Source organism: Corvus cornix, chromosome 1A (genome assembly GCF_000738735.6).
Source record: "Corvus cornix cornix isolate S_Up_H32 chromosome 1A, ASM73873v5, whole genome shotgun sequence".
Lineage (NCBI taxonomy): Eukaryota > Metazoa > Chordata > Aves > Passeriformes > Corvidae > Corvus > Corvus cornix.
This window is the reverse complement of record NC_047057.1, coordinates 27912439-27925697: the sequence shown is the minus strand read 5'-3', so window position 1 is coordinate 27925697 and position 13259 is coordinate 27912439. Positions and strand designations below refer to the sequence as shown.

The 13259-nt window shown below is 39.5% G+C and overlaps 1 protein-coding gene across 1 annotated transcript in view; it reads right to left on the bottom strand.

Annotated features, from left to right (window-relative positions):
* Nucleotides 1–13259, bottom strand: part of CNTN1 (contactin 1) — a 229420-nt gene that overhangs the window by 148431 nt on the left and 67730 nt on the right. The gene's annotated exons all lie outside the window — the stretch shown is intronic.

The window sequence follows — 13259 nt, the reverse complement described above, 5'->3', positions numbered from 1 at the left end:
TGGATTTGCAGAGGACTGACATGCTTAAGATAATCTTGGCTTTGTTAAGCCTATAATGGGAAAATCAAGTAGAAACATTATAAAAGTAGTCCATAAAATCCTGCCAGAACTTTGCATCAATATTACACCATTATCATACATTCTCCAAGGAGCTGCTTTCTTCTAGGAGACTACCAAGTAAAATTAAGAACTTTTATAGGACTAATTTAGAAGAAAAAGATCCATTATGGAGCCAAGGACTCAAAACAAACATACAGCAAAGAGCCAGATGATCACAAGATCCATATATGGTCCTCAAGGCCAAGATTTAAGTGTCTGACCTGAAGCCAAACCCCGCACCAGGTCTTCCATATCTGGTTTTGAAATGTGGGGGTTTTTTGAATTTACTCACATTCTCCAATAAGCAGTTGCACAAGCTCCTTCAGAAACAAGGACTTGGGGTAGGTAACTGGGTGTTCAGTTGCAATTTATGGAAGAAAAGGAAGAAACCCAGAACACATTTCATTTAACATCTTGGTGAAATTTGTCTTTGGACTGGGTAGGAGCTGATCACAGTAATTATGGACAAACTGCCAAGCCTCTGCAGTCTTTCTGGAGAACAGATCGAGACTAGCCCAGGAGAGAAAGACTTAGGAATGTTTGTGAACAAAAAGCTCAATATAACCCAGAAATGTGCACCTGCAGCCCAGAAAACCAAACGTATCCTGGGCTGCATAAAAAAAAGGCATGACAAGCAGGCCAAGTGAGGTGATTCTGCCCCTCTACTCTGCTAAGACTCCACCTGGAGTACCATGTCCAGCTCTGGGGTCCCCAACACAAAAAGGACATGGACCTGTTGGAATGAGTCCAGAGGAGGGCCACTAAGTTGATCACAAAACTGGAACACCTCCCCTATGAAGACAGGCTGAGGGAGTTGGGGCTGTTCAGCCTGGAAAAGAGAAGACTCTGGGAAGACCTTATAGTCCCTTCTAGTATCTAAAGGTACTTACAAGAAAGCAGGAAAGGGACTTTTCACAAGGGCATGTAGTGACAAAAGAAGGGAGAATGGCCTTAAGCTGAAGGAGGGTAGGTTTAGATTGGATATTAGGGAGAAATTCTTTAATGTGAGGGTGGTGAGACACTGGCACAGGTTGCCCAGAGAAGCTGTGCTCAATGTCAGATTGTATGGGGCTCTGAGTAACTTGCTCTAGGGGAAGGTGTCCCTGACAAAGGCAGCGGAGTTGGAACTAAATGATCTTAAAGTCCCCCCTCAAACCATTTTGTGATTGTATGAAGGGATCCAAGCCCTTTTGTCTTACCCGATGCAGAGTGCCTGCCTCTAAGGCTGTGAACTTGTCACAGCATGTTAAGACTCTGAAAAGCTACCTACCCACCTGCTTGAAAGAAGCAGTGCACCTCTTCAGAGTCTCCTATGGATATATGTTCTCTTTTGACTAAAGACTTTCTTCAGTACACTAGAAATTTACAAAACATCACCAGTCATAGTGTTCAGCCTTAAATTTAGACAAGGCTTTTTGGAAGCACAGACCTTCCTTTTTTTTTTCCACCAAGCAGGAAAGCAGTAGTGGTCAAGGAAGAGTGTCTTTGAATTTCTGTAATAAAATTTAATCTGCATTTAGCTGCAGCAGAATGAAATCTGAAGAACACAAATAAATTGTCAGCAATTTCTGAGAACATGAGCCACTTGCTGCCTTTTTATTCTACAACATCTGATCATGCTCTTCTTTTGCTCTTGTTTCAGACCACTTATATTCTCTGGTTATATATTTAAACATTTAATTTAATGCATAGAGTCCAGTGAATTCATGACCATTATCTGATAATAAAATCTCTCTCTATGCATCTTGGCTCTTGCCCTATGGTAAACAGAGGCTTCTCCTTCTAAATGAATTCAGCATAATTAGGAATGAAACACAATGAGAAGTTTCACATAAAATCACATTTTGAATGCTCTGTTCAAGTTCCAGAAATTTTTATAATGTAACCTACCAAATTTTAAGTGCAGGTTCCTACATCTCTTCTCCTCTCCCCTGAGTAGCTAGTGACCACCAGGTTCTACTCCAGTGTTCACAGCATTTGGAGACACCCATTTCCCAGCTCTCCATCCACTTCCCATTTGTATAATACACATCTTCAGTTAGCCCTCACACCTACCTTTGTGCTTAGATTATTGATGTTCCTAAAGTAATGTCAATGGGTTTCAACATTACATACTTAGAACCTTTAATTTCAAAACATACCACCTCCCTCTGCCTACCCAGAGCATAAAAAACAACCAGAATAATAGGACATCATATTGAGGAGGCAGAAAACTAGGAGAAGATGTAAAGGCCATTTTAAGGTTTACATGTTGCGTGATGTTTCAACTCTATTAAATATAGCTCAGTACCAGAAAATACGATTACAAATATCATTAACTGTACTAAAACAAATTATATTTGAAATGCTGAAAAGATAGTGCATTGCTAGTGGAACATAAGTGGATTGCCTGACTCATTCAGGCTGAAGGTTAATCCTAGTGGTTTCAGAAACCAAATGGAATAAAAGCAAAAATCCCCACACCACCACTGAAAAACATTTCACTAATTATATGTTCTTCTATACAGCTCCCAAACTTGACACAAATGCTTTACAAAGAAAAGCAGGGTGACAGTCTAGGTTGTGAAGTTTATCTATATGCCATGTACTCAGCTAGCTCTGGAAGCAGCAGCAGGTGACCTGTCCCCAGCCTGCTGGGAGAGCCCAGTATCTGATGTGGGTGTTGCGCTGCAAGTTCACATAACAGTCCTTCCCACATCTGCACTGGTGGCACAAACATATCTAACATCTTGAACATGCCATGGCAGTGGTATAGGCTGGCTCATACAAAACAAACTGTATTCCCTGTTTTATGACTATGTTTACATTATATGCCACGCTCCAGCTATGTCCTGATTTGAGATGATACCTGAATGATAACTCCTCTTTACTGCCTTTTCTTCTTCCCCTCTCCTCTCGAGGTGCATCACTTTCCTAACAAATGAAGGCTAGAAAGAAGCCACATTGTATTTAAGGAGATCCTCTAAATTAAAAGTATGACAGGTGAGGACTGTTGGAGTGTGCGTGTATCCCAAGATGAGGATTTTGGAGTATACCACAGATGGCATAACTACTGCAGCTATCCAAAGCTTAGCTTAATCTAATCCAACATCCTAAGAGTGGCAACTAGGAGCCCAAAGAGAAAAGTGTTTGGATTTCCTAATGAACACCTTTGTCCTTAACCTTTTCTAACTTTCTGCCCTGAAACAGAAAGAAATGTATTCCTCTTATCCTCTATCGGGGCTATCAATAATCTTTGGCTGTTCTTTGGAATTTTGTTAACCTCTTTCTATATAATAAGATGTGGTGATAACGCCAATAAATAATTTTGCAAAATATGTTTCCTTTTATTAATTTTAAAATACTTTTGAAATAATGATTACTATGTCACTTCTTCATTAATATTATTTGAAAACTTTGGTGCAACTTTATTGGTCAACTTCTGTTAATCTAATTGTAGTTCTCCAATTCTACCTTAGTTGGAAGTATTTCATGTGCAAAATAAAATGTCCTAAACAACTAGTTTGCAAAATAATTCACCTGTACATCAAAACACTTCTCTAAAATGTCTACCTATTCGTATTTTTGAAGGTATTGTCTAACCTGTTCCTCCAGATGCTTTTATGCCTTTACGCTGACAGATCATTTGGCCTGGGTTTTGATCCTAGGTCCTCTTCTTTGCACTATTTCTTCACAGTTCATTCAAAACATTCCTCTTTTAATTAAAACTGACATCCTCTATGTGCAATACCAGTTTTTCTGTGTCCCTTATCTTACCACAGGCTCTCTGATTAGCTGTCTGGCACACTGGTGACTCAAGGAGGATAAAGGCAGGCCAGTGGCAGTCGCATCTCTCCATACTGGGAACCTACATCTCTGACTGCCGGTCAGATGTCAAATTTAACAAACTTTACAGCACTCATAATGGCTTTTTTCCTCACTCAGCCTGGATAAGATGCATTATTTGATTTCCTTTTCTTTGTTCTGGCTTGACACCAAAGGCCATTCCAGCTTTTATAAAAGCAGAACTTCTGAACTAATGTTATGCTTTGTTTTTCAAAATTATTCAAAGGACTCAAATCCTTTTGTCACAGTACAGTAAAAGTAAATATATTGATACTAGAAAAATAAGAACATAAATTACTAGCTCTCAAAATAACACCAATGGTGAAGTACTTAAATTCACTGTGACTCCATAAAAAAATCTGGGTTTTTTTAATGGTCTTCTGGAGTGACATTCTTACCGTATTTCAATGAGGACTAATGCTAATCTGTTCAAAGACCAGACAAAAGTATTTCTGAAGCTGTACATCAGATAGGTGAGCTGTATCTCAGACTACTGTCAGAGAACAAAACCAAAAAATGGTTCACAGCTAATACTTCTAAAGATAAAATATGAAGCAAAATAGCTTTATCTACATTAAGCATAAATGTACAGAGACTCAATTTCCCACTCATTCTCATCTCTGAGGCATCTTATCTCTAAAACTGCATATTTGGTGAATTCAGTAATTATGTTACTTGTTAAGTTACTGAAACATGAATGGTGAAATGAAAAAAAATATATAATTATTTGTTCTGCAGCCAACGGATGTAATGAAACGAGATTTCCTACAGACTGTAGTCCTACTTCTCTCATGCTCCTTAAACAAAGTAATTTCAGCTTCTCTCCCAGCACATGTACTTCCTGACATCTCTTCTGGGAAGGAGACACCACCTGCTCTGCTTAGCCTGGAGGTATGTACATGTTGATTGCTGCCAAGGAAAATATATAACAGTTTTCCACTCAGGAGGGCACTGATTTGGGTTTTTCCTCTTTACTGAGCCACGGACATTGTGAAACTTGTACGAACTTAATTATCTTCAAGGCTTGCGGAAAACCTCCCTCCTATTAGTGGGAGCCAGTACAGCAGTTCCAAACCTGATGTAAAGGACTGGCAGGCAGAAAGGGGTTGTGCAATCCTTGTCTCCTTACGAAACAGTGAAATGTTATGCCAAATTAAAGTTCCATCACATTAGCAGTGCTGGCAGCACAGGCTCTATGAAAATTTCAGTAGCTTATTAAATTTATTGAGTTATGTAACATAAGACTGTCATAATACAGTTAAATATACATTAAAAGTTTATCCTACAATGTTTAGCTTGAATTTTATATGTACCCTGCACACCATAATTTATATCTATGATGTGTTCATGTGTGAAATAAGTCCCCAAACGTATTTGAATTGTATTAATGATTTTTTTTTTCAGCTGTAGGTTCTCATCAAAACAGAAACCAATCTAAATGGGTGATGAGATGCTCTGATCCTTGCACACCTCCAGGGCTGAGCAGCTGGAGTACGAACTGACAGTAGTTGGTACCACAGGTATGTCTGAACACAGTCCCAGGCCTGTGTCTAAACCAGGCAGAGCAAGGAGCTGGAGTGGTTCACAAGCCAGCTCCAAGAGCTGTTCTGTTAGCCACTCACTCATGAGTCTTCACAGCTTCTATTTCTTGCTTAAATTTTATCATGAATATAAAAAAGCTTTAGTTTTACTCTGTATTGAAAGCAAAGGTCAAACAGGATTCATGTCTTGCCCACCCTACTGCTGTCTTTTCCATGCCTTCCCCAGGGGTGGACCGGCTTACACCAGAATCTCAAGTCTCTGAAATTCTGCTCTTTAAGACCCAGCATTGCTTAAATATTTCCTTCCTACAACCTACATGACTGTTCATTCCCTTCTTAGTTACACCTCTGAAAAACAATTAGCCCAGGTTTGGTTTGAGCACTTTGGACAAACAACTCTCCTTGTTTGCTTCAGGTGGTTTCCGTTCAGGGAAAGCTTCTGAAAAATCCCTCTGATTTGAAACCTCTTGGTTTCTGCACTTCTCACAAGGAATTTCCAGGTTCTCCTTCCCAGCCCTGCTCTGTGAGACTGTGCAGTGTTGCTGGCAACCACCTGCTTGTTTTACCTGTAAGAACATCCACAGGCTGATTGCTCCTGTCACAATTTCCCAGATGCAGTTTGGCTATTACATGCAAATGCCTCTTCTGAAATGACTATACAAAGCTAAATGAAAGCCTCCTGTCAAAACAGAGATTGTGGTAAAGATGCTGCTCGCAGAACCAATGCCAAATTCACACAGACATATTCCCAGCCTGCACAAACATCACTCACTTTGAAAAGTGTGGTTTTCCATTTTCTATAAAACGAGATCAGAAATACACAGGTTGCATCCCACACCTTAAATATGATCTTCAAGACAGTTTCTCTAAGAACTGGATATCAGGAGGCAAGTAACTGACAGCAAGTTAATGCAGCTCAGGAATGTACTCTAATCACACGTGGTCTACTGAAGCACCTAATACTTGAACTTCCTAAACAGTAGGCCTGAAATATCAATACTGTACATTTCACTCTTCCAGGACTTCTCCACACAAGAATGTGACCAGTTGGTTCAGCATTGCTGAACTGAATTTCACTACAAAAACCAATAATGGGAATTTTGTAAAGTAATGTTGCAGGCACATAAAAGCGCGCGCGCACACACACACACACAGACATACACAAGTGGAACATACCTAAGACATGCACGCAGCCAAAAAAGGGAGCAGGGCTCAACAGCCTAAGCAAGAAGGAGATTTCAATCACAAGCCACAGCTTTCACCAGAGTTTGAACTTCAAAATATAACTGAAATAGAAATAAGGCTGACTCTCCTTAACCACCATGAAATGAAACATATACCATTGTTACTGGTTTCTTTTACTGTTTAATTTAAGATTAAATCCTTTATTAACTTCACTGTATGTTGTGGCTATAGAAGAGAATTTTAATTTAGAAGAATAGTTTCATCTTCAAACTCTGTTGTGAAATAGAAGAAGGAACATTTTCAAGACGCAATCAAGTCTATGGCCATAAAGTAATGTGCTGGCACCTGCTGCCATTATCTCTTTTTCCTGTGCAGACCTGGTAGAGAGACGGTAGCAGGTGAGTTGGTCACCCTCATTGCTCCATACCTATGATTTTTTATAAAAGAAAATTACTCCCTGCTTATAAGATTACTGGACTGGATAATTTTTTGCTATGGTTATGAACAGGCTGCTAGGAATCTGTGAGATCTGTAACGGGTAGATGTGGTTAAAGAGCCCATACTTTCAGTCTTCTTTGGCTTCTTTAGGCAAGCCTAAGTGAAGAAAATAATGGCTGGTGGGAGTTTAATGGCTGGTTTAGGCTGGTGGGCCTAAAATTCTTTTTTCTAATGTCAGATAATTGGATTTGAGTGGAAGCTAGTACTCCAGAAGGATTGAAACAGTGACAGAAAGAGAAAACTGAGCTAAGAAAAATGGCGTAAAATGGAAAGGAGAAGAATAAAACAAAAAATCATAACAGAAAAATAGAGATAGGAAACACTCGGGCCATCTAGATCAGTTTGTATCCCTCAGCAGTATACATACACCACCTTGCACAATTTCATACTTTGAATACCTATTTTTGACAGAGCTCTAGAAACAAATTCAAGTTTCAAAATGAAGTTATCTCTAGTAAAAACAAGAAGTCCCTGCAGGCCACCATCCCTCTTGCTTCTGCAGAGAAGAATACCTCTAGCAATATTTTCTTGGCAAAGCAGTTTTCCTTTGCCACTACTCAGATGAAAAATGTGACCGCCTCTCCAGAAGTACTCTGTAGTTAGAGACTCTGGTGATGGCAGACTCAAGTCTATCAAGAACGTCAGCCAATCCAGCTAACACCAGTCTCACCTCCAGCTCTGGAAGCCACTTTTCTGATCCATTATCTATCCTATAGCTTATCTCCTGGGAGAACAGCCGACCTGGCTGCTGCCAAAACAGACTCACTGCTTTCCCATCAGCTCCCCACACAGCTCTTCTCATCAGAACAGCATAGAGTAGACAGCAGATGGTGTCTCTCCTGTCCACACATGATGCACACCCAAAAGCTGAACTCTTCACACCATTATTTCAACTAATATGAGATTTTTCTATGCTACTTCAGCAGTATCACTGTGAGTCATAACCTAATTTGAAGAAACAATTGCTCAAATCTTGATGTTGTTCTGGCATTTTCAATGCTCTTCATTTCAAGAGAGATGCTAATATGTTTTGGAGAAACTTCCAAAGGTTAAAATAGTAGCCAGGATACACTCTGTATTAGCCAAAATACTTCAAAGGAGATTATTGAGATTCTCTGAAGCTTGTTCTGTGAGAGCAATCAAATATCCCATCCTACTGCATCCACCAGAGTGACTAAAATGGGTATCATCCAGAAAAGAACAATTCCATTAAAATCTATCTTGTCCGTGTATATGCATTAATATATGTGTGTATAGACATGTAGGTGTATGCAGATGACATTAGAAAGAGATAAGGAACTGTTAGCAGCACTGCTGCTTAAATTACCATGATGCAGGATTAGCAGAGCACATGTAACTCAGCAATTTGTTACACCTCATCTGCAAAATCAGGTATGCACTATTGAGTCATTTATAATTCATTTTTGGATCAGATTGTTGTCCAGCTTTCACTTACAAAGTACTGTGCTTCTGCTATTCTTTTTCAATTTTAGAATGGTATTATTTTGAAGACTAAGCATGAAATCTTATCTTTAAAATGGAGAGCTATATCCCAAAAAACTCTCAAGCAAACTCAGCAAGGACCAGGAAACCAGCTGAAGGTGCACTTCTGGTGCGCAGTTTTAGTCATCCTTGAAGTGATAAACAGGAGAATTATATACCAATACATAAATATTCTTAGAATGAATATGTAATTTATGCTTTTGTATTTGGTTTAATTAGGACAGTACATGATGTTAGTGAAGTCATTACTAGTATTCTGCATTTAGTCCTTGAATCAACACCTCAAAAAAATGTTTAAGACTAAAGAAAAGTTTCTATTTAGTCACAGTTGTCAAACTTCCCTCAGACAGGACCTGAAGAATTTTAACCTATCTGGTTAATCAAAAGAAAGCTAAGATGAAACTGTATACTCCGCAAATACCAGCAGACAATAACAGATTTCATACTATCCACAATGGGTTTTGGGTGGGATTCATACAGCCTATTATTCAAAAAGTCTGTAGTGTAAACATTAATCTGTGATCTCAAGTCCCTTTTTAGTGAATAAGCATTTTTAATAATGCAAGTATCAAGAAATGGAGCATCTAACTGAGACATCTTTAAAAAAAACCCATGCATTTCAAATTAATGTCTGTATCAAGGAAAGGTTCTGTGGTCTGCAACTACCTAGTAATTGCTTTTGGGTCTTAAAATCTACAAGTAACAACTGCTTTGCATAATTATTGGAAGGTCCAGTAAGCACTATTTTGCAGAGTTAGTCTCTTTGTAATGAGAAATACACACTGTTCTTGATGCAGAGTGAAAAGTCACATATCAAAGATGTCAGAGTCCTGCAAGGCCATTTGGCACACTCTATTTTCATCCATACGAACCACTTTTTATTTACTTGGGAAAAATGGCAACACATAAAAGTGCATTAATGTCTTGCCTTGATTCAAATAGATTTCACCACACCCGTGATCTAAGTGCTTGCCACAGACCCATCCCTCCTCAAGAAAAGGGGGTGGTGTTTGACCCCAGCATCAATACCAGCGGCTGGCTAAACAAATATCTGGGTAATCTTCCTCCCACTGGCTCTGGCTAGGGAGTGCAGAGTGTTGACACATGAACAAGGAAAACATTCTGAGCACCTGCAAGTATTCTGCTCCTAATCTACAATAAATTATGCAGTTTACGCAAACAGTGCTTCTTCTGGGCAAAATACAGTTTAATTTTCTTTTGCAAATGAAGGGCTTCTGGATTATTTTAGGAACTTGTATACACCATCTCTGTTACTTCAGTTACTGTGTTTCCTCCAAGGCTACTGGCTTTTGTGACCTACTCTACCAAAGACTTCTCTGGACACCCCCAATTCAGAAATATCTATGTCTGATGGCCAGTATTTGCTGCTGGTTTGATAATGATTGTACTCACTGCATTGCAATAGCTACATATGTGCTTCAATACTGCCCTACCAAAGTCAAAGGATTTTGTCACCAGTGGCAGTAGCACTTGGGAGGTTCCTGTCAGTAATACACCAGTCACATTTTAACCCCAAGCGGGTGCAAAAGTACTCAGGCATGTTAAGAAGCTGCAGCAGTAGCTACACTGAAGTACGCATGTAGCTGCAAACACAAATTTTAAAAAAATTAAATGTTGAAGGCACACAGTCCTACCTATTTCACAAGAAAAGTAGTTGAAGACAGAAATACAGTTGATTCAGGCAATCTTAGCTGGACATACTTCATCTTTTCGCAGTCCCTACTGTGTCAAACACCTGAGTAAATTATAACCCTAAACAGAATTTTCTCAACAGAAAAATGGCAAGATAAATTACCTGGCCTGTTGCAGTGTATCATTGTATCAATCAATAACTCCATTTCTGCAAATATAAAGCAGTTTTATAAGATACTACTGTGCACAGTGCTATTGAAAAAAAAAATCCTTTGGTGTGGATACAAAAATGCTGCTAGCAAGGATTTTCTTGCTATTTTCTAAGCCCATGAGAGACTTTTCTCTCTCACAGAAGAGGCAGCAGAGTTCGGTAAACAATGAAACCCCTGCAGCCTTGAACATTCTTGTTTATAGTATAGTACAAAAATATTTTGACAATGGATGTTTTAGGATTTTAGCCAATAACCCCCAAGGGGTGGATGATCCTTGTACAATTAGACTATGAAGAAAAAGTCTATAAAAGAGTTTGTAAAATAATTAAATAAATCAATCTTGCTGCACAATTCCTGCCTGCTGGATCTTCTCTCCTCCTCCCTAAGGGGGCGGGACATGGTGATATACCCTAGGGCATTTTTTAATACTTTGGTTTTTCTTTAAACACAAAAATCTCAAAAGCGCAATTAACTGCACTGTTGGGAAAACTGGTGCATATCCAAAACAGCTCACAGGTGAAGATCTTTCATCAAGAGCAAAATGCTGTAATTTAAATTTCTGCCAGTCTGCTCCACAAGAGGAGCAGACCACTCCACCCATACAAGGATAAGAATGTGGAGCAGCAGGAGCTGAAGCAGTTGAGAAATTCATCTCTCTTGAGAGGAGTAAGATATGACTGCACTCTGTACTGGCTGGCACAAACTCTTGAACAACAATCTACTATGCGGAAAACAGATTGGCCTTTATACTTTGCTTAGCTCTTTACCAAGAGCATCTTAAAATACTTCAGTAATTTGAAAATGCCTCCAGTATAAAAGGCAGATGCATAGTTATAGAAATTAATGTATAATAAGCAGAATCTATCCTATGAAGGCCTTTCCAGGGAAATGATTATTGGAACTGACTGTGGTCATTTGAAAATATCCAAAAGGAATTCTGCAAGATTGTTGGCAAGTATTTAGTTGGAAGTAACAGTTATATCCAGACAGAGCTAATCTTTCATTCTTAGAGGCATTGCAATGAGGAAGACTGCACTGCTTCACAGAAATATATGAATTATATATGAAACTATATATGAAACGCACTATTTTTGAATATCTGGATATTTAATTAGCTCATAGCATACCTCAAAGAGCTTTCTAGATGAGATGCTACAGTTTATGCAATAATTAACGCACCTCCATTACTCCTGCTGAATACTTGAAAAATTACATACTTGCATCTCAATCTTCTCTTCAAATACATGAGAGTCATCGTGCTCGGTCTTATCACAGAACCATGTCTATGAGTCAGACAGTGAGAGAGGCACACAACAGGCACCTTGTGCCACTTTCCTGCAGCCTTGGCCTCAGTGCTGAGTTCTAGCAGAGAGTGCTCCTCTGTGGCAGCTCACCATGGCTCAGCATCTCTCTCAGACCTGAAGAAAACACAAATGACTGGCAGATCCTACAAACGCTGGCTAATCCCATAAGGTCACCCCAGGACAAGGTCAGAGAGTAACAGGGAGGCTGCAGTGTTGGGTTCCAGCTGTGCCACCCTACCCCCAGCCTCTCTGTCATTTTACATGACAGGCACTGTCTAAAGATGGTGATCAGAGCTATATGCTTAGCATGTGACCTGCTCCCTCTCTGCATCCCAGGAACTCAGGAGAGAGCTGTGCAGGAGACTGGTGGCTTACTCCCAGCTGCCTCCTTCCCTGGGGAAAAGTACTGAATTACATTACTCCTGACCTGCAGCTCAGCACAGCTGCACAGACCCACAGCACTACCTGATGAGCTTGCAGGCAGGTGCCCTCTGCCAGCAGGAGATTAAGCAATACTATCTGCCACTGCAGGGAAGTGCTCACTCCTGCACTTACACCTCCCACACCTCTGTAAGGACCTTTGTCCTTTATTTTGCTTTTTTTGTTCCCAGCCAAAGAATAAAAGTAATATTCATCTTTACTGATGACAGAAATAAATTAGAAACAGCAGGAGATTGTGGCCATTTTGAATGAAGACAAAAAGCATCAGGTATATCCAGCTGCTCCTGGGATCACGAGTTCATTCATACAGAACAGTAAGCAGTTCTTTAATAAGAGAGCAACAGTATGTACCATGCCAGTTATGGGTTTATTGGTAAGCAAAGTATAACATGTACTTGGAAAACTGAGTGTGAAGAACAATGCAACAAAGGTGGATAAACTCTTTCTCAAACAGAAAAGGAGTGTGAACAATTTCATGGATCTCTTCTCAGGTATGGCACAGGTTTCAGGAATGAAAGATCTGTCTCATAAATATTTGTCCCACAGAAAAAAGATGTCCTTGTAAGCACAGAGGGCAGAACCCCTATGAACATCTACTTGCAGCAGTGTGCATTGCTGCAAGTTTGAGAAACACACCACAAGGCCAACTATTGGCTCCCACAGATCTGGCTGGTAAGAAGCTTCACTTGTATGTAAATCATACTAAGAGCCTAAGCACAACTGTGTAAGGACTGGAACTAATACAGTGCGGTATGATGCCATACTCATAATCCAAATGTAAAGGCATAGCCAAACTTCCAGAACTCTGAGCAGACAACCAGAATCACAAATAACTATTAATAAGCTGCACTTACATCTTTGTTAATGTAGAAACCAGTTTTATAGAATGTAAATAAAAACAGCTTAATGGAAGAATTAGCTCTCTCCAGAAATTATGTGATAAATCAAGGTCCAAAGACTGAAATCATGCCACAAATGTATGCCATTTCAGTAGCATT